Source organism: Falco punctatus (assembly GCF_963210335.1).
Source record: "Falco punctatus genome assembly, chromosome: Z".
In the NCBI taxonomy this organism is placed as follows: Eukaryota; Metazoa; Chordata; class Aves; order Falconiformes; family Falconidae; genus Falco; species Falco punctatus.
Window position 1 is genome coordinate 62,018,351 of NC_137586.1, and position 24,382 is coordinate 62,042,732.

At 41.5% G+C, this 24,382-nt stretch overlaps 1 long non-coding RNA gene across 1 annotated transcript in view; it reads right to left on the reverse strand.

Moving 5' to 3' along the window:
* LOC308056235 overlaps positions 1 to 24,382 on the reverse strand; it is a 31,480-nt gene that overhangs the window by 2,629 nt on the left and 4,469 nt on the right. Inside the window, exon 1 of the long non-coding RNA XR_013924746.1 lies at positions 1 to 24,382. This exon is cut by the window's right edge and continues 4,469 nt beyond it. This is a non-coding gene — a long non-coding RNA (uncharacterized lncRNA).

Consider the following 24,382-nt stretch of genomic DNA (forward strand, 5'->3'; position numbering starts at 1 on the left):
CTTTCCGGAGAACTTCTACATGCAGTGCGATGGAACGCGACAGCACCTGAGGAACAGCAGCCGGGGACCACTAAGGGAGTCCTCAGTCGTATGACCACGTTGGCATGGCTTTCTGAAGAACAGGTTTCCTACTGGTCCATTAAACATTAAGATACCACAGAGCAAAAAATCCTCGGTTGCCCACATGGACTCATCAACTCGTCAAGTAAAAAGAATTGAGCTTCTCTGAATTTTGCATCTTTTGGAAGGCCAGGTAGTTGACGCCTTTGCCGAGGTTATGGAATTCCACAAAACAAATAACACTTCATATACCTACCCTTTCGTGTTATTGCATCCTTGCAGGAGGAGAATTCTTAAAGCCTTCAATTAGATACATCTACGTTCTGCTATCTGGAGGAAAATGAAAACAATCACCACAGCTCAGAAATCCCACACCCAAAACACCCACCCACCCCCACCACCCCCCCGGCCCTGCCAGAGGAGAGGAGACACACGCAGTGTTCGGGGAGAAACAGCACCGCAGCGCAGGCTGCTCCGTTCCTACGCGGAGCGTCCCCTGCTCTCTCCCAGCTCCCGTACGACCCGCGGCTTCGTTTCCCCCATCTCCCTCACACCAGCCCCCACAGTGCATCCCGTTCTCCCGTCTTTTCAGGGCCTTTAGCAAAAGGCGGCTCATTTGGGAACTGTTTTACCACATCCGATCTGTGCCTCAGCAGCAGCTGCGTCTGCGTCTGGTCGAATATTTGACGCACCAAATGCAGTTTGGCCAGAGCAAACTGCCAGCCAGAGAGGCTGAACACTCACTCCCCTTGCCTCTCCTTGTCCCTTCTGGGAAACGCTCATCACCAGGTGATGCACTAGCACAGCCTTACCTCCTCATCTGACCACTTTGCTTCACGGCTTACGGGAACTGACTGCCATTGAGATCTCTGCTCTTTTCGTCATGTCACCAAATGACTCGACAGGCTCAAAAGTTACAAAGCAATAGATGAAGAGGGTGTATTTGTATTGTGTCTTTTTTTCTTCTGGGGAAGAAGCCCCACCTCCCCCCTTTGGCAAGCAAGGTTGTTTTATCCTAAGAGACAAAATAACCCCACAAAGGCCAGTCTGTAACAGGAAGACGCTAAATAACTGGCATCCAGTGGCAGGACACGTGGGAACAGCTCAAAGCTGCACCAGGGCAAGTTTAGGCTGGATGTGAGGGCGCATTTCTTTGCCGAGAGGGCGGTTAAAGGCTGAAACAGGCTTCCTGGAGAGGTGGTGGGTGCCCCAGGGCTGTCAGTGTTTAAGGGACATTTGGAAAATAATAACATGCTTTAACTTTTGATTAGCCCTTAAGTGGTCAGGCAGTTGGACTAGATGATAGGTGTAAGTCCCTTCCAACTGAAACAGTCTCTTCTGTTGTGTTCCACTCTATTCTGTCCTGTTCTATTCTATTTTAATCTGTCATTGAAAGACTTCTCTCATGAATACAAAGCCTTGCTCAAGAACTAAATTTCCGTGTGCTGTAAACTCATCCTTTATAAGTGGTCTAGTCAAAATAAAGCAGGTTAAAATGCTCAAAGTAAAATCATGCATTTCTCATTGAAGTTTAGATGCATACTAGTTTTTGTTGTAATTATCTTTCAGAAATCTTAGAAAATGACATAGAATTCCCAATCTATTTTAAGATTTTGTAAATTACTTCATAGAAATACACAATAAATGGCTAGTAGAGAAGACAATCCCCATCCTTCATTATATACAGAAGGCAGAAAGAGAGGATAGTTCAATATCAAAGGACAAAAGCTCAGAGAAGCACTAGGGAAAGACTTATGGCCTGTGTCACAATAGCTGTGTAATGATGCCATCATTTGTCACCCTTTGTGCTTCCTCTGCAGCAGAAAAACCTGCTTACATCATTACATCAATGAACAAACAGGTAGAGAAAAGAAACAGCATGTTCAGGGTGGACTGAGGCCAGAAACAGTCAAAAGCCACCAGTCCAGGATCCAACATAGAATATTTTATTACCTGGGCCAAGATCTGAGCAAGGTTGAGCAGCCTAGTCCATAACAGTGAATGGGACAACAGGGGCGAGAAACAAGACCAGGAACCAGGAACAAGAGCTTAGACCTGAAGTAAGGATCAGGGAAGGAAGACAGGTCAGAGCAGAGCTCCAAGAGAGGCCAGAAATCTCTGCTCTGTTTGCTAGTTAGAAAGCTCTGCATGGCATGGAGTCTGTGCCCCATAAGTTCGGTAGCCTTTGCCAACATCAGGCAATTCTTCTTTACAAGTGGGCAATCGCTCTTGGCTAGTACAGATCTGAGCGGCTGAGGAGCAGTTAGGGCTGCACTCACTTTCTGCAGATGCCGTTTCGCTCGTTTATAGGAGAAAAGGATCAAGGTAGCAAAGACTAGCAGTCCCAAAGACGCCATACTCTGGTTTGCCCTGATACCCAATCTCAATAGATAGCGCAGAAGGTTAATGGCAGAACAATCTGCCTTGTGCAGCTGTGCAAATCAATTGTACAGGTTTGCTTGTTACAAATAAACCCATGCAATGTCGCTGATTCATTCCAGTTTCTGTGAACTATTACATTTTGCAGATTAGTAAAAAAGATCAATATTGCATGTGCACTGAAAAGAACACAGAGAAGAGAAAATTGGCTGTGTAATGGTTTCCGCAAACCATTGTGGTGAATCAATATTCCTGCAGAGACTCGAATATTTTTAAGAGCTGAATAAAGAACAGTCAGGCCAAGCAAGCGTTATTCCTAGTTGTCCCTTTAATCTTCTTCCACTGTTACTCGCAACCCGTCGCACTGTATTCGTTTCAGTTCCTCGCGGGTATTCCTGCCCCGCGGCTGCGGACTGCAGGGGCCGTAGCACTGGGGGCTGCCCACCGCCCTGGCACCGCTGGAGCCGCACAAGCCCCTGCACCACTAGATGGCAACCAACGCACGGGACATAAATGTCACCGCAGTCTGGTCAGGGTTTCCTGGAGTTGGTGGTAAATTAAGGGAGGCCGTTATGAGCCTAGAAGACCATGATGTTTTCATTCAATGAATTCTTAAATAATGATACTGATGCCTCAAGGGCCCTTGGAAACAGGCAAACACCAAAGTTACTCTGGCTAAAGAGGATTTCTCCCTCTACAGTACTGTAGAAAGTAGGAGTTTTGAAGGAGAGAATATGACCCCTGAAGCAAAATATTATACGAAATATCCCAGAAACGTTCCAATGAGATAAAATAAATAATAAGAATTGCAAGAAAAGTAGAAGTCTATAGGAATGGAATCAAAATACAATCTACATACTGGTGCAAAGCATGTACACACACCTTATCCCTACACCTATGCCTCTTGACATGGCCAAGCCTACCCTCCAAAAAAGCCCAAACCTGTACAGAATTCCTCTGTTCAACCCTTTTCATCTATCTGAAACTACGTTGTCAGCTCATACTGAAATGAAAGTTTATTTCAAAATACAGGTGCCTCAGTCTGAAAGTAGAAAGAATAAAGTCTTAATTAAAGCAACGAAGAAGAATGCCTGAAAGTTTCCATTTTCTGTCTCCTGTCACATCTTCCATCTGTTTCTTTTCTTCAGGCTCACACAAATACAAAAACATAGACCTGCTATTTGTTTCAGATTTAAAGAGAATGTGCATGCCAGAGGTGGTCACAGGCAGGTATTCAGAGGCAGTTTTATGCTCCCTTGTGCATTTCTTAAAAAGACCTAGCTGTGTCCTCACGAAAACAGGGGGGACGCCTCTCCTCATTCCCATTTCCCAAGAGCATTCTCTAGCTTATCCCAAGAGAATATGGAAAAGGGACAGGGTATTTATGCCCATTCTTATAGTGCCTGGGGAAGATCAGTTAGCAGAATTGGTATGCAGTCAATTATAGAAACTCTACAGCCCTTATGCTGTAATAGCGTTAATGTAATGGAACTACAGACTAATAATATTTTGGAACCGACTGTAAGCAACATAGAAATTAGTCTGTTATCCAAGACCTTTGTGGATCTTCATTAAATAATGTTATTTGTCAATTAACAAATATGAGGATTTCCTTTTACAGGAAAAAATATTGATACAATAGAAGACTAAGAGTGTTAAGTCTGATTTTCTCTGTTTTTCAGGGAGTGAATAGTGAAGGGAAAATACTACAAACTCTTGAGAAGGGAGACTTTCTCTTTGGTTTGTGCAAATTTTCGTGTTTGTGCCACTCCAAAACAAATCAGTAATCATCACAATAATAAAAATTGGCAGTCACAGAGAATAATCAAACATATCTGGAGAGGCAGTGGATAAAAGATGGCAGGCTGACAAAGACAATGTCATACAGAAAGAGATGTCATATACTTAGAGCCATGCCAAATGGGGTAATCGGAGAATGTGAATGAAATAATGCCAATATCACAGGAGCTTAGATAAGTCAGAGCACAAATAAGGGCATCAGCACATGTTTTTGAAGGAGAATGAAGACACGGCAGTGGTCGTTAAGGGCAGGTTTTGGTTTATGCACAACAGTCTTGACTGATCATGGAGTAAAAGGCAGATAGTTAGCAGTTGAAGAGAAAAGGATGGAGTTCCAGGTTGGTAGGAACATGCTACCCTCTGGAGTTTGTAAAAAAATCAAACATGGACCAGGGTAAGTAAGGAACTTATCAGTAAGGAAGCCAGAATGTCTATTTCAGTTTTTCAAAGGTTTAAATTCCCCCACCACATGAAGAACTTCAAAGGTAGCCAGCAAATGTTTGCAGTGACAGTGAGTTCTCATGTAAGTCTGACTTCACCATGGTACACATGACCTCTGCCACAAAACTCAACATTCACAGCTTATTATTTTATGACTTATTTGAAAGACTGCAAAAAGTTTGTTACACTACAATGCATAGTGTCCAAATTTTGTAAATCATTCTGGTATTTCATGTGTAGCTAATTCTCTGAGCAAAGCATAACAGGAAATTCATTATGCTAATAATTTTACAATTGCTAAAGGCATGTTTTTGTTATGTGGATTCCCCTCTGAACTACCTTGACTATTCCTCAGTGTGGAAACCTTTAGATACCTTTTGAAACAATGTGTTGAAAAAGTAAAGATTAAACATTCAATCCAATAGAGTGTAACACAGTGGTCCTTGTAATACACCATTTATATTACTTTTCCTCATTAGCTACAGAGTCATATTAAATAATATTGGACTGTTGCATTTACTTAAATGAAATGAACACAGGCAGTAACTTGTGTTGTATTTTCACTTCAAATGGATTAGTGGGAGTAGAACTCACGTAGCAAACTACAGTGCCTGTAAAGGAAAAGCTGTTCTGCTATTTTACATAAGAAGTACCATCAAATACACAGAAATCTAAACTCACTTCTATTTTTAATCTAAATTGATTATTGTTTCCTTAAAAGTAGATTGCAACTGCAACAGTAGATTAGCTACCTCAAATAGACCTGGTAGGCTCTGCCTAAATTATTTCCACCCATTCATGAGGAATCTTATTACAGATTGAAAAACGAGCCGAATAAAGTAAGTTTATAGCCACTTAATCCAGATTTATTTTTTTATTATTATTATCCTATAAAGGCACCCCAAGGCTGAGGAAACATAAATAGCTTTTACGTCTTTTATGTGATGTAAAATAATGCATTGAAACCCCATTATCCTCACTACACCTTGCTCTCTGTATGACCAGGTGTGTCAGGGGCAATCCACAGAGCAGGTTCTGAGGTCCACTGTGCCCTGCATCCAAGTTGCAGAGACATTATAGTTCAAGCTGTATGGCAGAAAGAAGACCTGAGTTGTTCTTCTGGCTGAGTTAATGAGTTAACTGATTCAGAGGAGGCTGCTAAATATGTCTATTTATGAGGTTAATTTTCACTTCATAACTCTGTAGCTGTGTTTTTCTTTCTCTGTTCCCTTGCTCCCTTTCATGCTTAACCTCTATTATTTCATTTAGCCTTATCTCTTTGCTCTGAGAATTTCCCTTGCTCTGCTGTTTCTCCTTTCTCTCTTAAGTATTCTCTCTCCACATTCCCACATACCCTGGATCTTCTGTAAGACTTTCACCAGGGGTCAAACAAGCCTGAACATGCAAATCCTCTGATTAATTGGCGGGGGTGGTGGGGAAGGCTGCACAAGCAGCTGCACAGATAGCCCCTGTGCAGCCATGGTAGCAGCTGTAGGTAGTTATACTGGTGTTTCTGCAGCTTGGGTGCAATGAAAGTGAAGGAGTTCATTCTCCACAGCCTCAACACATTTCAAACATGACCGTGCCCTGATACTTCCATGTGACTGGGCTTTGGCTATTTCTCAGTGGCCAAAAATGTTAGGAGGAGCTGTAAAAGTTAAAATGCAGTGTTCCTCCATTTGCCCACACGGGACAAGAGGCTGGTGGGATCTTTGATGTGCCTGCCATGGGAAGCAGGAGGGAGCTGCCAGGCAGGACCGCAGGCAGCCAGGCTCGCAGCTCTCCTGTTGCCAAGGAAATGGGCTGATGGTGCTGCTACTGCTGGAGCAGCCAGCTTTGACCTAGGATAGGTCTTGCTACATGCTGCTGCTTCCTCAGCAGCAGCAACCCATAGACCGCTAGGTTTTCCTGGTCTGCAGCATAGGCCAAAAATGTAAAGCATTTTTTTTCCTCCCAGCAGTCTGTTTTTCTTCATTGCTGCTTTATTAGCCCTTTCTCTGTATTATTCAGGCTGCAAACTTTTGAATGACAGAAGATGCCAGAATTAAGGTTAGCTTGCATGCATAGTCTGAGACAGCCTTTACTTACATCCGCCTTGGTTCTGCAGATCGCATGACTGAGTCAACATATAGAAAGGGTGAGATGCAATAAATTGCTATTTTTTCTACTCACTGTCAAAAGCTTAGGTTGCAGACCTCAGGGCGGGTTTCTGCAAACTGTAAAACCCTTCCTTCAAGGGAATTATTATGGGCTTTTCTATGAGGCTCCTTGCAACTGTATCCAGCCACTTCACAAATACTAGTAAACTCATAAAGCACTTACGAGGTGAGCAGTATCCTGCTGATAATCCCCAGAGCCCAGCAGTACTTCTGGAAACTCTTAGTCATTGCACAAACCTCTGCCACTGAGCTAACTGTGCAACTGATCCAATATTAGGATGCTTTGCTTTCTGCAGAATATGATGAAGTATATAACCAGGGAATAAAGAAGATGCTTTGCCTTTCACATATATTTTGTGGCTGTGAAGGAATAGTGCAATTCAGGGCACATACAGTCCAAACTGGTACAGTCATCCCCACACAAGTGCTATATGAACTAGCTCCAGATCTAGCTGCATCAATGCAGGACTTAGTAGCCCAGGAGCATCATCACACCACGATGGCTGCAGTTCTGGGATCCAAGCTACTATTCTGCTGAGAGAGGTGCCCAACAACTCATGGGTATCAGCTGAAACTCACCTTTATCTGAGCTGGAACTGTACAGCACCAGGCAGGGCCATGGACTTGGACACACAGATTTGCCTGCTTTCTGTCACTCAGGCTTAACATCCTCTTCTCTGTTTCTTCCACTACGTTTGTCCCAGCTGCGTTCCTAAACCATCATTTGCTCTTCGTCATTCTCCTATTCTCTGACTTAGTACCCATCTTCCCTACCCAGGCTGCTGGCCCCTGTCCCTGCCAAGAAATTCTGTAAGAAATTCTGAACACCAGGTGTCGTTCCTGTCTCTGTTTCACCCAGATGGCTGCAAGCCAACATCCTCCTCTCTGCTTAATATGAAGCTTTAACTGCAGGCCATACATGTTTTTTCCTGGTTATGTATTACAGTATAACCCATCCTGGTTTCTAGCAAGAAAGGCTCACTGAGAGCAGGTGTGTCCCTTATTTAAAGGTTGGTCACCGTGCAGTGATCATAGGAAAATAACTTTCCTGTGGAGCCCCAAAAATACACACACACTGGTAAAAAATTAAATCTCTCAAAGCTTTAAGGCATTAGAATGCAGGTTACTATTCCAAAAGAAAGTAGGAAAAGGAGAAAAACAAAACCAGTAGAGTTACACAGTCAAAGAAAGCAGGATTGGGAGGGACCTTGAGAAGCTGTCTCATCCTTTATAATTACTGCGACAAACGCCTGTCCAAGACTACTCCTGTCTCTTTTGGCAGTCCCTCTCCCAGTCCCTCACTTCCCATCAGAACATCTTGCCCAATATCTAGCTGAAATCTCTCTTGCTCTGATTTAAGCTCATTACTTTTTATCCTCCCCACTTTGCCCAGGTAGCCAAGTGTTTGAGTTTATGTCAGCCTTTTACTCAGCTGCAGGCTGTTATCGTGTGGCCCATCCAGCCTCCTTAGGCCAAAGAACACAAGATCCTCTGATCTTCCCTTGCTGGTCCTATCTGATCATTTTCAGTGTCTTCTCCAGACTGTCTCCAATTACATCTTTCTTAAAGGCAATACCCAAGCCTGGGACAGATTCAGCTGAGTTTTACCAGAGCTTCATTGAGCAGACAGATTAATGCTCTGTTACACCCCAGATATACTGTTGTTGCCATGGGCAACAGCAAACAGGAGCAGCCACTGGCTGAACCCCCTGCCATTAGTGAGAGTAGTGTTTGCCACCTAAGAGATAAGGAAGGTTGTGGAAAGTGGCCATGGGCAAATACAGAAAGGAAAACACCGGCTGAGTCTGGATAAGGAGCAGCTGAGACAAGTGAAGGCAATACCACATGCAAATCCAGAACTGGAAAACCGCGAAGTGACAGAGCAAAGAAATGGTGAACACTTAATATACTTGTTAACTTAAAGGAGATGCTTCCTTTAAGTTATGCCCAGATCTCTGGCCTATGCCCTGTCCAGGTTACCAGCACCACAGGCTGTGTGGCCAGCACCTTTGTGCTGCACACACATCTGTATCCACAACATTAGATGCTAAGTCTAGAAGTTTGACTCTAGTGAGAGTCAGCCTCCTTCATTCCTCTGTTCATGCATCTGTTTGTGAAAGGAGTTCAGTTCCCAAACAATACAGATACTTTTTGAAATTTTGCTGTTAACGAACAAGTGCTCAGCTGTAAGGAATGTGAACATAAGGCCAGCATTGTTTGTTTACCTCCATTTTGGAGGCCCATCTTGTACATTCCTTATTAAGTATGACATTGGGAGACATCCTGTAAAAGAAACAGTGGTATTTGAAGTGGGTGTCGAAAAATGCACCCTACAAACTTAATACTCCTTTGGAAATTGGCATTTCCCCTGTACAGCAATTTGTGGTGTTCAACACATGTTACAGTGAAGAATAGCTGATCTTCTTACCTGACTTACTTAGCTGCAGTTCCAGAACAAGAAAAACTCTCCAGCCTTCTCCAGACCAGTTGGACCAGTCATCTCCACACCTTTTCAGAAAAATGCTATATATAGACACAGGTAAAAGATTCGAAAAGGCACAGCATATGAGAGGTTGTGTTGCACTGACTGGGTATAAAGACTCATGTGGCAAACAGCATCTGTAACCCTCACGGAGTTGCAAGATCTCAACACCTTTAAAAATTAGGACACACTAAAGGGCACCCACTTTAACAGCTCTGTCTTAGAGGAATAGTGATAAACTCATGAAAAGAAGGAGCAAAATACTTCCTCTTGGTCAGATCCATGCAATGTAAGTTTCACAACTACAGGCAAAAGCAATTTGCTTCATCTCTGTTCAACTTCTTCAGAAGAGTGTGGTGGGCTGACCCTGGCTGGACACCAGGTGCTCACCAAAGATGCTCTGTCACTCCCCTCCTCAGCTGGACAGGGGACAGAAAACATAACAAAGCTCAGAGGTCGAGATAAGGACAGGGAGATCACTCGGCAATTACTGTCATGGGCAAAACAGGTTCAACTTGAGGAAAATTAGTTTAATTTATTACTATTTCAATCAGAAAAAAACCCTCCGCCATCACCCCTCCCTTTTTCCCAGGCTTAACATGATTCCCAATTTTTCTACCTCCTCCCTCCATGTGGTGCAGGAGGAAGGGAATGGGGGCTGTGGTCAGTTCATCACACACTGTCTCTGCTGCTTCTTCTTCCTCACACTCTTCCTTTGCTCCTGTGAGGTCCCTCCCACAGGAGACAGTTCTCCACAGACTTCTCCAGGGTGGTTCTTCTCCAACTTCTCCTTCCCATGGGCTGCAGTTCTTCACACACTGCTCCAGTGTTGGTCCTTTCCACGGGCTGCAGTCCTTCAGGACTGCTCCAGGGTGTGTCCCCATGGGGTCAAAACTCCTGCCAGCAAACCTGCTCCAATGCAGAGTCACAGCCTCCTTTGGGCACATCCTCTTGCTCTACCATGGGATCCTCCACGTGCTGCAGGTGGGTACCTGCCCCACCGTGTGCCTCCATGGGCTGAGGGGCACAGCCTGCCTCACCGTGGGCTTCACCACGGGCTGGGGGGGATCTCTGCTGTGGCCCCTGGAGCCCCCCCTGCCCCTCCTGCAGCACTGGCCTGGGGGGCTGCAGGGCCGCTCTGCTCACATGGTCTCTCTTCTCTCTCTTGCTGGTGCAGATTTCCCCTCCCCCCCCTTTTTGATGTGCTATCCCACAGGCACCACCACCGTCACTGATGGGCTCAGCCTTGGCCAGTGGTGGGTCCGTCTTGGAGCCGTCTGGTGTTGGCTCCATTGGACATGGGGGAAGCTTCTGGCACCTTCTCATAGAAGCCACCCCTGTAGCTCCCTGACCTGCTACCAAAACTTTGTCATACAAGCCTATTACAAAGTTTCTTTCTAAAAATATAACACTTGATTTTCTTAAACTGACATTACTTTTCATTTTTCCATTCTCTCGTAAAATGCTGTTGAGTTGCATTATCTTCCACTGGATTTTGAAAATTCAAAAAGATTTTCATTATAGACGTCTCTCCCTTTGCTGTGTTTCCATTAATAGAATCACTGGCTTCAGAAAGCTTTACATTTTAAAACAAAACAAATCTCATTCATCCTGTTTTCTTACCTTTACTTGCATAGAATGAAGTTCAGTTATTGCCAGCCAGTCTATTCTAGACTACCTTCTTTAATTTGGTTAAGAAATTAATTTGAAAGATTGTCCTTTCTGTCTTTGTAGTGAAGAGTTGTGAAGGAATTTACCAAGTCAGCCTTTCTTTATTTTGCCTGAGGTTGCCCAATTAAAACTTTTTTAAAATCCATTTAAAAAATAGATAGTACCTTAAATATCAGTGTTGCTGTAAGTACATTGTGGTCATAATAATATACTTTTTCATTCTTAACAAAAGAACATCAAAAGGACTTTTTAGAAAAGGGTATTTGGAGTGATTTGCATGCATTTCATCTGCATCTGACTCATGAAATGAAGAACAAATTCTCTATACTTGGCTGATTCCCCTCTGTCTAACATGAATAGATAGCTGCAAATCCATGAAGTGTGATATGCTGTAGTGGCATTGCTGCAATGTCATTCATTAAAAAAATGCTGCAGGCATCTCCTTTTTGCCTGCTCCTTTCTTCAGCATTTTTATTCCAGATAAAAAGCATAAAGAAAATCTTCAAACCTATTTTTGTTTGTATATATGAATTTAAGTATGCTCTAAAACCACTAAGTTAACAACTGTGGAGAGCCAGATTCCTTCTTTTAAGTAGAAAGAGAATGGGTCAAGCAGAAATCATTCAAACAGCATAAAAAGGATCTGATTCATTGTTTTCTTGCATTTTCTATGGTTGTTACCTAGCCATATCATAAGGAAAGCAAATTATGAGTAGGGTCCCCAGCACTGAGCATGAGTGACTATATTGTCAAATATATCCCAAAAAGGATTTGAAAAAGAAGGTAAATACAAAGGCAAGGAAATTTTCTGGTAATACTAAACTATTCAGGATGGTCTAACCTAAAGCTGGGTGACTAGTTAATAAAATGTTAAGTGAAATTCAGTGCCAGTCTTCTGGGAAAACCAAATATAATTACAAATACCCAGTGACAGACTATAAATCACAACGTCTAGGTGAAAGAAAATTTGGATCATTGTTCTCTGAAAATGTCAGCACCATGTTCAGTTCTGCTTATAAAGGCATGTAGGATGCTAAAGGATAAATAAGTAGGGAATGTTAAGAAAGTTGTAGAGGATAAATCAGAAAATATCATATAACACTGTATAAACTCTGCCACTCCCACAGTGTGAACATTACATGCAGGTCTAAAGCGTGTAGTGAACAGACAAAAGATAAAGGATTTGGTAACAGAGATAATCAGAAGCGTATAACAGCTTTATGTTTCTGTATGAGGTTAATCCAAGCAGGCCAGGGCCCTTCGGTCTGGAAAAGTGGAAGAGAAGGCAAGGGGAACCTGAACAGGGGACAGTTCCTTACTATTTCTCATCGCTCAAGCACAGGGGGCAGATAATGAAGCTATCGGGCAGCAAGCTTAAAACAAGTAAAAGAAACACAAAACACAGCTAAGACATGGAATCAATCATCTTCAAATATCAAGTAGAGTAGGAGTAGGATTAGAAAAATGCACAGCAGACAAAGTCAGGGGTGGCTATTAAACACAACAGAGAGAATCCAACCTTCAGTTCAGGAAATTCCTCAACCACTGATTGCCAGATAGTCCTAACTTCAGTACTACATACTTTCAATATTATTTTATAATTTCCTAAGTTACCCACTAATGGGCATTGTCTGAGATGCATTACTGGGTAGTCATTGCTTTGACCCAGTTCTGACTATGCCCCTGTATTTCTGTACAGTATAATCTAAAACATGAGAGGTCTAGGGCTGGAGCTGACACAGAATCAGCCACAGTGTCAATGAGATATAAGAGGTTTCAGGCATGAGGAGATCGTTGGGAGCAGCAAGGAGCCTACCTCTGCATTTCTATGACTTTATGAACTCAAGCTGTTAACCCCACAACAGCTTTAAGAATGACCATTTATTAAAGTAAAAAGCCAGAAGCTGAGATCCAATGTGAATGTGACTGAGATTTCCAGTTTATTTGCCACAGGCAATGTGCAGTCACCGGATGGTAAAGACATGCAGCTATTTCCCAGCCAAGATCAAATTCTAAGCAGAGTTCCCATGGTCAACATCTTTGTATCCATTAGCAAATTCCCTGACTCAACCAATGCCTTTGTTTTCGTATTTCTGCAATGGTAGCAAGCCTTACTCTGATTTTGGATGCAAACAGTGCCATTCTTAGCACTAGGAAACATATGCCACTGATTAGGTAAGAAAAGCAAGCAAAAAGTTTAATAAATTAAAATATCATTGGAAAAATGGGAAAAGAACTCTTAGATGATTAAAGTAAGACAACCCTGGAGGAGACTTAATTTTAAGAAGAAATACATGTGTATCTTGAGGTTGATGTGTTAGGCTACATCAGGTTACCGAGCTCCACAGAAAAAGGTTCACCACACTTCTTACTAATGTACTACTTCTCATGCTGCTCACAGCAGTAACCTCTGGCACGCACTGATCAGTGATATTACAAGGGTACAGATTATGAATCATGTCATACTCTGGTCTACTGTGAACTTCAGCTCACGTGTCTCACAATATGCTTTAATTTTTAGAGGTTTTTTTATTAAATACTTTCACATTAAAAAATTCAAACATCGTAAGGAACACGAGCAAGTAGAGGAACAAGAAGATAAACGGGTCATTATTAAGGAAAGATGAACAAGTAATATAGAAAGATTATGTAAATGAATGCCTTTAATAACAGCAGAGTTTTAAAAATAGAATTAGTGCTTTATGTAATCTGTTGTGATAAGGAATGATGATAAGGAATTTCATAAAGAAAAGGTGATACACTGAACATCTGCCAGTTCCTTGCTTTTTACCTCATGACCCAGCCTTTGTACTTTGCATGAAACACCCAGAGCAGCATCTGACAGAAACATTAAAGCAACTTGTCCAAGCATAGTTTACAGGTTATGCAAACCTAGTGTTTATTAGACAACCAATTACTTCAAAGTCAGTGTGTTTACAGTGATTCATATTTCTCCTCAGAAAACACTAGTCTACCAACATCCCCAAATATGGTCATCATTGTAAAACAAAGAAGTAAAATGCCGAACAAAATGTTGGGCTTATATCAAACCAGAACATTCTGATTTTAAATCTTTTCTTTTAAGTATTTGTATAAAAATGAGGCCTTAATAGAAAATCAAAAGCTTGGACTTCCTTCAGCTGAGACTAAACTAAATTTTCAAACCATGGAATTCCTACATAACAAAACCTACAGCTTACAGTCAGCTTTTAAATAAGGCTCCTTTATTTCCATTTTAAAGTTTTCCACCTTGTTTATCGAAGGGTGGAAGAATGAAGTGCCCTGCTGTTAAATCATAACAATAAATGGGTATTTTCCACTAGTTAAAAATATACTTAGAAGTCATTCTTCTGGTCACCGCTAGTCTTCAGATTTTCTCAAGTATTATCCCTTAATATTTATTCTCCACAGTTCTAGGAAATCAGGAAGTCCACTAACATTTTGGATGGTCAGCATTCCCCCGCAGGTTATCCTACTGACCTACAGAGCTTTCCTGCCAGTTTAGCCTCAAATCAGGAAAAACTCTTTACTGGAAGAATAATTATTGCAACATGACCTAATTGCTAGTTACAGTCAGATTCATCCAATACAATGTTTCATTTAAAAGCTTTTTTAGTGCTATTACTGCTCAACAGTTTGGGGTGGGTTTTTTTTTTCTTCCTTCCTATACACTTGAGGGATATAATGAATCTTCTCTTTGAGTGAAATGTTTGTCTCTATCCAAACTGACAAAATATATTTGAATAGACCCTCTTACTAGTTAAGAATCATTTTTCTCTTTTGTTGGATGCAAATTATTAAGGATTAATTACTCCATTACAGTCATACCCCGGACCGATACACATCATACAACAATCTTTTTGCTGACTACTCTTTCATTGTCCCTCTAATCTCAGCACAATCTTATTTGCAGCCTCAACACATAGCATATATTTCACCTTGATTCATTCCATAATTAGATACAACTGCACAGGAACACAGCCAAAGAGCCATCACACCCTGCACAAAGCAGAAGTAACCTTCTATTAGCAGAGACACCCATAACAACACCAGAGCCTCAAACTACTTCTAGAACAGCTCCTCACTGTCATTGACAGTAATAGGGTAACCTACAGTTTCACAGTGTCTGTTCACAGAAAAATGCTTTGTTTGAGTTGACAGCAGCTTTTCTTAGAGAATGAGGTTGCTCTTGCAAAAGAGGCAATAATTCACACGCAAAACAGGCGTGTTTTTTTTCCCGTGAAGCACCACTTTGTGCCAATAGTACACAAAATATTAAGGAATCCACACAGCACCAGCTTGCAATGAAACTGGTTTTAGTATTTCATGCCAGGTTTTTTTTTTCTTTTTCCAGGAAGAATTCATCCAGTGACACAGTAGGAATTCACTAATTTGCATTATACTGCACAACACATGAAATTGCAAGGCAGGAAGATTCTCTAAATATAAGTAGGCCAGCAGATTTTTCTCTTCAGAGATGTGAAAATGTATGGCTTGGCCCAAAAATTGAACATTACTTCCTTTCACTCAAATAATGGTCAGTTACAGGTATTACACAAATGAGAAGATATAAAGGACATCGTAAATACAGACAGGAAGAAATATCCCAAATTTCATACAGTTAGAAAAGGTGGTATGATACAGAAATTTGTTTTCTTCTTTGACAGACTCTGCTGCTAGGCTTGCATCCCTCATGAGGTCTTCGAGGATGGGCCTGTGCACCTTCCTTACCCCTTTGACCTTAGTGGAAATCCCTTCTGCACAACTTGTTAACAAAAAGGACCCTAGCGTGAAGCCTTCAATCCTGTGCTCCATTACAATGTCTGCTGCAAAGAACATTAAATCTGTAGACTACAGCTATGCTTCCTCTCTTTGGCACTCAGTTTTCTGCATAACCTTCTTCCTTATTTTCTTTACTCCCTTTGGCTAGAAAGCTAATTGGAGAACACATTGACCCAATTTTACATATAAATTTAACACATAGAAGGGGCCAGAAATTTAAAGATTCAGCTTTCACAGCAATTATAATTTTAAATTGCAGGTGTTTATTCTAAGATATAATAGTGGAAAACTATATTTGCATGCAGGGTAGGTTATGAAAATGAGCTTTTTATTAACCCTGCAAATTATGTTAGGGTCAAATAAAATTATATGAGTAAACTAGACAAATAAAACTAATTTCATTGTGAGGAGTTTCAGAAAAAGTCCTCCTTTATGCTGGCTCCAGCAGCAAGATAAACAGTAACCAGCAGTATATAATCAGAAAAATTCATTTGCTGATCAGAAGCCTGAGGGAAATACACTGTTACCTAGCAACTAGTGAGGATAGCCTTTTTTAAATAAATTAACCCCTTGATGAGTGTCAAATGCGTAACTCGTCTCCGGCACTCACAGTTTCTTGCTGGTCTAAGACTGTTTCTGACCGTGTCAAAACGAAAGCCATTTTTTTGCCATTTCAAGTGGCCTACACTTGGCCTCTGTAGACACAAAATTATTACACATCTCCCTTCATAACCAGCATGCCCCGTAAAGATGAATCTGTCACTTTATATTGTGTCATGTTGCAAAGAGCCTCAGCCCATAAGAGACAGACCTCTCTGTGACTGAGGTTTCTACACAGCCCAGCTTTGATGAGAAGTCCTGGGTTGCACACAAGGAAACTACGGTTTATGTTTTACACTTCCTCCATCAACCAGTGCAAAATTTAAATGTGGTGCCAAAGTGACCCTGCCACAAGGGAACCTTGAAGATCCTGTGTGCATGATACACTTCCAACGTGTTCTAAAAAACACAGTTTGAAGCCATTGCTTGGCAGATAGAAGTTGAGAAATAGTTAACATTTTCTGGTGATGGAAGTGAATAGAAGGCAAATACTTGGGTAGCCAGCACATCCAGTAAGCCATGAACTCCAGTTAGACCCTAACAAAAGGGTTTATCATGCAAATGACAATATGTTTGAAGTAAACTCTCAAATTGCATCTATTACCTAAACACCAGGAAAGAGTAACAACTTATCAGCAAGCTTGACTTTAAAATTGTTTCCTAGAACTGTATTTACTGTGGATGGAAAACCTAAGATCAGTCCTAATGACCGACATTAAGACAGATCAGTGTCCTACAGAAACATAAATCTGGAGCAAAGTCCACTGAAATAAATTGAGCTGCGGTACACATGAAATCAGAGTGAGATCCTAGAGGTCACAAGCTTTTGGCAAAGGATAGGAAAGCTCACTGTTTTCAATGACTGTACTTGAAGTTTTTTAGTGGGTAAATATAGAAGCACCACTGTCTAGAGTCAACCAACCTTCTTCTGTCCTGACCTCTTCACCTGATCCAGTGGGAGCTGAGCATGCCACATAAATACATACAAAGCTTAACGGAGGCAGCAGCGAAACTCAAAAGAAACAGAATCAAATTCAGAACATGAAGGGCACTCAGGATGTAGTGCACAGCAAAAGCAGCTTCTCACACAGTCAGGTCTGTCAGATGTTGAAAGCTGTGTAATGTTAAGTGAAACTGCAGTTTTTCAGAAATTTAAAATCTATTCCATTGTAAATACGGGCAGGTTGGATTGCAGATGATGTTTTGTTTATACATCCTCTTGCTACACAACAGAAACTCTTATGTACAATACAGCCTCTCTTCACATCAGAATCCTGATACATTATGGAGCTCTTAAAATGTATGAGGGAAAAGCCTGGATATACCACATAACGGCGGTAGCTGGCCAGGACTTTTTGTTTGCTCGGTTTGTGAACCTTTAACAAAGTCCTTCAGACAGGTGACTTTTGCTCTACAGTATGGATACCCAACTGGCTGCGGTATTAGAGAGAGAAGAACACCTGCGGAAGGAAAGGTTGGAAGTGTCCCAAAAAAGGACGAACATCTTATGTAAAAAGAAAATATGCAGGCAAAAGAAACTATATTAAATTTAAATGAGAACTAGGTAAAACATTGGACAACTGGCTACAGAAATCAGTTAAAAGAAAACTTTATGATAAAAATTCTAAGGTTAGACATTCTACAGAAAAATATTCTGAACTGCTTGGTGACAGGCAAAAAAGAGAGGTCAGAGATATAGGCTTGTGTTAACTGGAGTAGAAAATGCTTGTGAAGAGACCAACGCTGTCTTTTGACTGCAGTTAAAGTTCAGTATTTCTCATTCTTTACCTATTCCAACCTATGTTTTACCTTACAGTGCCCTTTTTTGACAATAATTGGCTCTATTGTCTCAACACTTCCACAAATAGCCATTTTTTGTTTGAGAGCTTGACTTTTAAGGGTGTCTTCTCTGACCTTATTTTGCTATTCCCTACGTGTATTTATTAACCTGACTTTGATTTGTTGCAAATGTGCTGACATAGCACTAATTCTGGTTTCAGCTTATTAGCTGTAAGCAGGAGTCACACCTGAGTCCTCTTAATGTCAAGAAGAAAATCTAATTCTCCTGTCTCTGCATCCTGAGTCCTTAAACCTCAGATAATGTAGCGACCTGTGAATCACATGCATTCCTACAGGCAACACTAAAGAAAAATGTGATAAGTAATTAGGTTTCATGATTTATACATCTGTTTCTTCTAGATCTTACTTGCTTCAAAAGTACTAATGTTTGATTGATGTGGTCTTCCTTTTGATATCTCAGCTGAAAAGACTAAGTCCTGGGTGAACAGATGTTGAATTAAATTGAATGATAAGAGGGAAGAAGTTAAAGTGCTTTGAACAAGTAAAAGGCAGGCACAAAATGGAAACTGCATTTTCATTCCTTAAAGGGGAAACACACAAAATACCTCACTTGGCTAACAGACGAGCCTTTTAAATAAATTCATTTCTTCATTTGTGTATTTAATTTTTATTATTTTTAATACAGTATGTAACCAAACAGTGAAATCTCCAGTTCTTTCTCAGAGAATCATGTTCATATCAATGCCAAAAAGAGAGCATGCTTCCTCTGCAGCACTGCCTGTTCAGTCTCCTGGGAAATATTGTTCTGGCAGGGGTATACACAGCACTGCCAAGACACCTAGCCCATGGACTCCAGTTGTATATCACCAGGGAAGGGACCAGATGGAGAGGAAGAGGACAGGATACCTCTGTCCTTTTAGTGAAAAAGGAAAGATGATTCCTTCTCATCATATAGTAGCCTGATAGAGTTCCTGAGGAGACCCTGCATCTGTCACCAACACTGCAGGGATGCACCTCAAAAGAGAGGGCAACTCCTGAAAATGTTCTGCTTCTGCTGAGTTTCTGTTGCTTGTCTCACTGACATCTGGAGTTTCTAAGCTCATTGTAAGGCTATCATATTTCTGGTTTATAACATCCTGCATCTCCCATGCAACGTGCTACATTTTACTAACGCATCAATAAATCCAGCAGCAGATGTTTGTGTGTGTCTCATCTGTGAAGTCAGGCCCGGCTGTGATAGCATTTCAATACATTGTGTTTTCTGCTGCCAGTCCACTTGAAAAGACTTTGTTCTTTCCTTTTGGCTGCTAACCTTTCTTCTCCAACTCCCATTGCTTAAAATAAAACCTTTGAATGGGAAGTTTTGACAGTTTTACGCACATAAAAAGCAAGCAGATGTATAGAACTTTTTTTAATTCCTCCCTGTATCTTCCTGGGCTAGTTCTTAGAAGATTAAAGGAAACTATTAAGCACATACAGATGTGTTCATTTTATGTTTTGTGCATCTGCTTTTTCAAAGTGAAACTTCTGTGGAGGAGCTGCCAAGACTACAGTTTACATCAAATAAAACAAGAGTACCACAACACAAGTGGAATTGTAAACAACCACACAGAAAACTCCAGAGGTTAACCTGAAGAAAAAAAAGAGAGGGGGGGGGGCAGAGGGGAGCTTTATTACAGAGATTAATATTTCTACACCAAATGTTTATAAGATCTTCTGGTTTGATCCAGACATCCACCCCCACAATACTTGAAGCAATATATTATACAACCATCATCTTTGCATTCCTAACATCATATTGTAGGTCAAAATTTTACTTTTGCTCCTCTGTCTATTGTTTTCCATTGATTCGTACTGACCAGCTTGCAGGGCAGCTGGCCACTAAGAAATACTAAGTCCTGGCAGTTTGGGGGGTCAAGGTTATATGAATACAGACCTCTTCACTAAACAAATATAGTGCAGATCCTCATCAAACATAGCTGCACCTATGTTAGGCATCTGTGTACCCCACCCTTGTTATGGCTCTAATCATAGCCTTAGGAGAAACAGGTTGGGTGATGCAGTCGGGAGCGCCCATAGCAAAACATGTTAAGATATTTCAGAATGTGGTGACTTAGACCTGATTTTCAGAGGTACTGAGCTTTAGAACTAAAGCAGCTTGCTATATATTTTTCACTCCTTTCGAGGTTTATGCTTTATGCTGTGACAGCTGGAGGCTGCATGTACTGCAGATAAGGAAAATACATGTGCCTCCAGAAAGCGTGCAAAGTATATGTGTGTGTGTGCTGGTTCATTGGATACTGGGATAACTGAAGGTCAGATCAGAATACAGGTGAAGATTAAAGGTGAATAAAGTGCTTGCAAATACACAGTACAAGATGGCTGGGCCTTCTAAACCAGATGGGAAAAGATGTGAAGAGAGTCAGAGGCACAAAAGGAACCATTACAAATATTTCTTGTCCAGTTCCACTGGTGCTAGCAATGTGGGTGTGCAACAGAAGCAGCTGCTTAAGCTATTTTAAAGTTGGCTCACTTGCTGGAGATGAAGTTCCATGTTTAAAGATCATCTTACTGGCCACACGGTAACATGGTGTCACTCCAAGTATTGACAATACATAGTAATTGGGATTTAAAGGTATTAAATGTTCTCTAGTTCTATCTAAATTTAATTGCTATTTTAGCATGCAGCATATATTTGCTTTAGTATTCTTTTTCCTAAACAATTAAATACAGTGTATAAAACACAACAATGCCTAATTATTACAGTGCTCAGAAGTTTTTCTTCATATTTGATTTATCACAGGAATTACTGAGATGAGAAATGAGCTGAAATGAGTAATCTAGACTTTAGAATTTATTTATGACTAAACAGTACTGCTTAATAATCATCTTGTTAAGTGTATAGTGATCCATTTGGTAAGAAGGTATTCATAATGCTCCTGCAACCATTGGGAGGTGACTCAGTGTCTTCAGTATCCTCTCTAAGTTTATTTTTCTTGGGGAAGAAAAAAAAACCAAGAAAAAACAAACAAAACCACCACTCCTATACGCATTTAAGATTAAGAATGCAATTCTACAGGCACCCCCGTCTGACCTATTCATCTAGGCATCTGTTGTGTAACTGAGTCCAGGTCTCAGCCCATAGTGGGTATCACCACAGCCAGGTTCCCTGCGGAGCCTGCGCAGGTTGGCATGCCTAGATCACAGCACCACCTGTGTGCAGTCAGAGAGGAGGTAGAAGCTGTCAGCTTTTGTGCAAGAGGCTGAGGAGGGCACTATGCAGAAAGCAGCAGGTCTGGCTTTGTGGCCCTCCAGAGCGCAAGGGAAATCAAAACCATTCTCTCTGGGTTTTCCCTGTGGTTTTATAAAAGTCCTGATGCCACCTGAAGGACACCCATCCCTCTGACATCCACCTTCCTTTCTTTTCTCTCTGCCTGCCACATGGCACCATCCATGCCCTGTTATCTGTCTGGCGCTGGCCAGACCCTCCATAGGGGAGCCTTAACCAACTGAGCGACACAGCAACACCAAAACAAGGAAACAACACCCAACCGCATTTTCCTATGGTGATTTCTGCCATGTAAGTGATATGACATGGCATGTCAGTGATATGATATGTCAGTGATATGACATCAGCTTATGGACATTTAATTAGTGTCAGGGCCAAGTGTTAAAGGAGTAGCACTCAGGAGCAGGATCTTGTCTTCTTTTGGCGCCAACAAGCTATAATTTTAGATAAACTCATCTCACACAGCTGTATTTCAAATTTGTGGCTGGCTGGTCACCAAGCTAAGGGCTGGACTGCTCTGCCCAGGTGCCTGAGAAAGTTACCTTCTGCTCTCTTCCTGCAAGTGTACCGCTACATAGCCAAATACAGGTCTAGGAGGTCACAAGAGAATGAGCAAGCAACGAAGAGAATAGCCTTGCAATTTCAGTCTGTTTAAAACAAGTCATTTATTTTTGCCACCTCATGGCTGCTTAGATAAAGAAAAAGAGAAGTTTAAGTGTCCTTCCTTACAATTCACAAAGCTTTGCAAATTTTTCCTTCCCAAATTGTTAAATCCATTCCACTTCTTCACACAGGGTCTTAACTAGTAACGAAAGCCAAATAGATTACCAGTGACAAAAGTAGGTGGTTAATGGCAATCCAGTGATATTTCTCACCTTTTTTCCCCACTTCTGCTTCCAAAATAGACATGTTAATAGAATGGAATATCCATGCATCTAACCACTGTGGCATTCTCAGAGGAACACTTTGCCCATATATTTTACCTTTAATATGAAGAATTGGTTAAATGATCCCTTTTCCATAATATTCATTATCAGTTTTCACCTTCAAAACCAAAATCTAAATGTGAAATGAAAGACTACTTATAAACATGCGATTTCAAATCTGATCAATCTAATATGGGTTTTAATAAATGCTTCCTGTGCTCATCACGATTTTGCAGTTAATCTGAAAGAAAACATTCATTTTACACCAACGTTACACTGATGATAGGACCTTCTTCACTATATACATGTTTAACTGATCCATTATTACATTACTTAATTAGGAGAAAGGAAATGAAGTCTCCTTCTCCCTGGGTGATCAATTAGACTTCCCTATTCTTTCCCCCCCACACTCCTCATTATTAAGATTAAAATGAAATTACATGGATTAGTACCTATTTCCATCTGGAAGCAGGGAGCTCTTTTACAACAAATTGTTGAGCTAAAATGCAAAATTTAGACTAAGAAATAAAACCATAGCACTGTAATAACTACTTGGTTTAAAAGGTGGATTGCAAGGGAAATATTTGTAAGCTTGTTCAAGTACTGATGAGTCAAACAGGAGGACTGAAGATTGCAGTGAAGAATCTCAGTTATAATGCTGTTCTTTTCTAATTATTCAGCAGGATGGTTACCTGATCTCATATTAGTACAAATTAGTACAAAGTTTATTTCATTTGTTACACTTTAAACTTACATAATATGAAGATAAATGAAAAAATTGATTGGAAGGCAGTTAATAATTAATAAAACTGATCCCTATCTAGTGCATATACAATCAAGAAAGATGTGATTGCTCTTTATTCGTTAACAGTTCAAGAAGTATCTTGTGCCTGATACAACCATCCAGACACCAGCATCTAGCATCAATATGAAAAATTAACTTCAAGATATGGCAAGAGGTTGCCTGGCAACAGCTCTTTTCTTTTATTTTGAATGGCATTTTTGGGGCAGAGAGGGAAGAAGGGAAGAGCTGAAAAGGAAGTTCAGCTCTAGAGGCCTGCTTCAATCTAGATTCCCATGTTACTACAGGACTGTGATTCTGCCCAGTACTGATGTGGATCCCACATGAGACTGTGTTTTGTGGCTGTGTCAGTATATATGATTGCGCATGGTTCCTCTTTCCCTTTGTATCTCATTCAAGGTGTGTATACAATCACAGACTCCTAGAATGATTCAGGTTGGAAAAGACCTTTGAGATCATCAAGTCCAACCATTAACCCAGGACTGCCAAGTCCACCACTAAACCATGTCCTCAGGTACTGCACCTATACGCGTTTTCAATACCTTCAGGGATGGTGACTCTTCCCTGGGAAGCCTGTTCTGATGCTTGACAACCCTTTCAGTGAAATTTTTTTTCATAATATCCAATCTAAACCTCCTCTGGTGCAACTTGAGGCCATTGCCTCTTGTCATGTCACTTGTTATCTGGGAGAAGAGTCCAACCCCCACCTGCCTACAGCCTCCTGTCAGGTAGTTGTAGAGAGCAGTAAGGTCCCCCCTGAGTCTCCTGAAGGCTGAACAACCCCAGTTCCCTCAGCCGCTCCTCATCAGACCTGTGCCCCAGCCCCTTCCCCAGCCCCGCTGCCCGTCTCTGGACACGCTGCAGCCCCTCAATGTCCCTCTTGCAGAGAGGGGCCCAGACCTGAACACAGGGTTCGAGGGGCGGCCTCAGCAGTGCCCAGTGCAGGGGGACGGTCACTGCCCTGGTCCTGCTGGCCACCCTGCTGGGGACACAGGCCAGGGTGCTGCTGGCCGCCTGGGCCCCCTGGGCACACTGCTGGCTCCTGCCCAGCCGGCCGTCACCCAGCACCCCCAGGCCCTTTCCCACCAGGCCCTTTCCAGCCGCTCTGTCCCAAGCTGGTATCGTTGAGTGTAGTTTCTTCTTTGACCTAGCCAAACAAGCCTCATTAAGAGACACAAATAAACTGAGTTT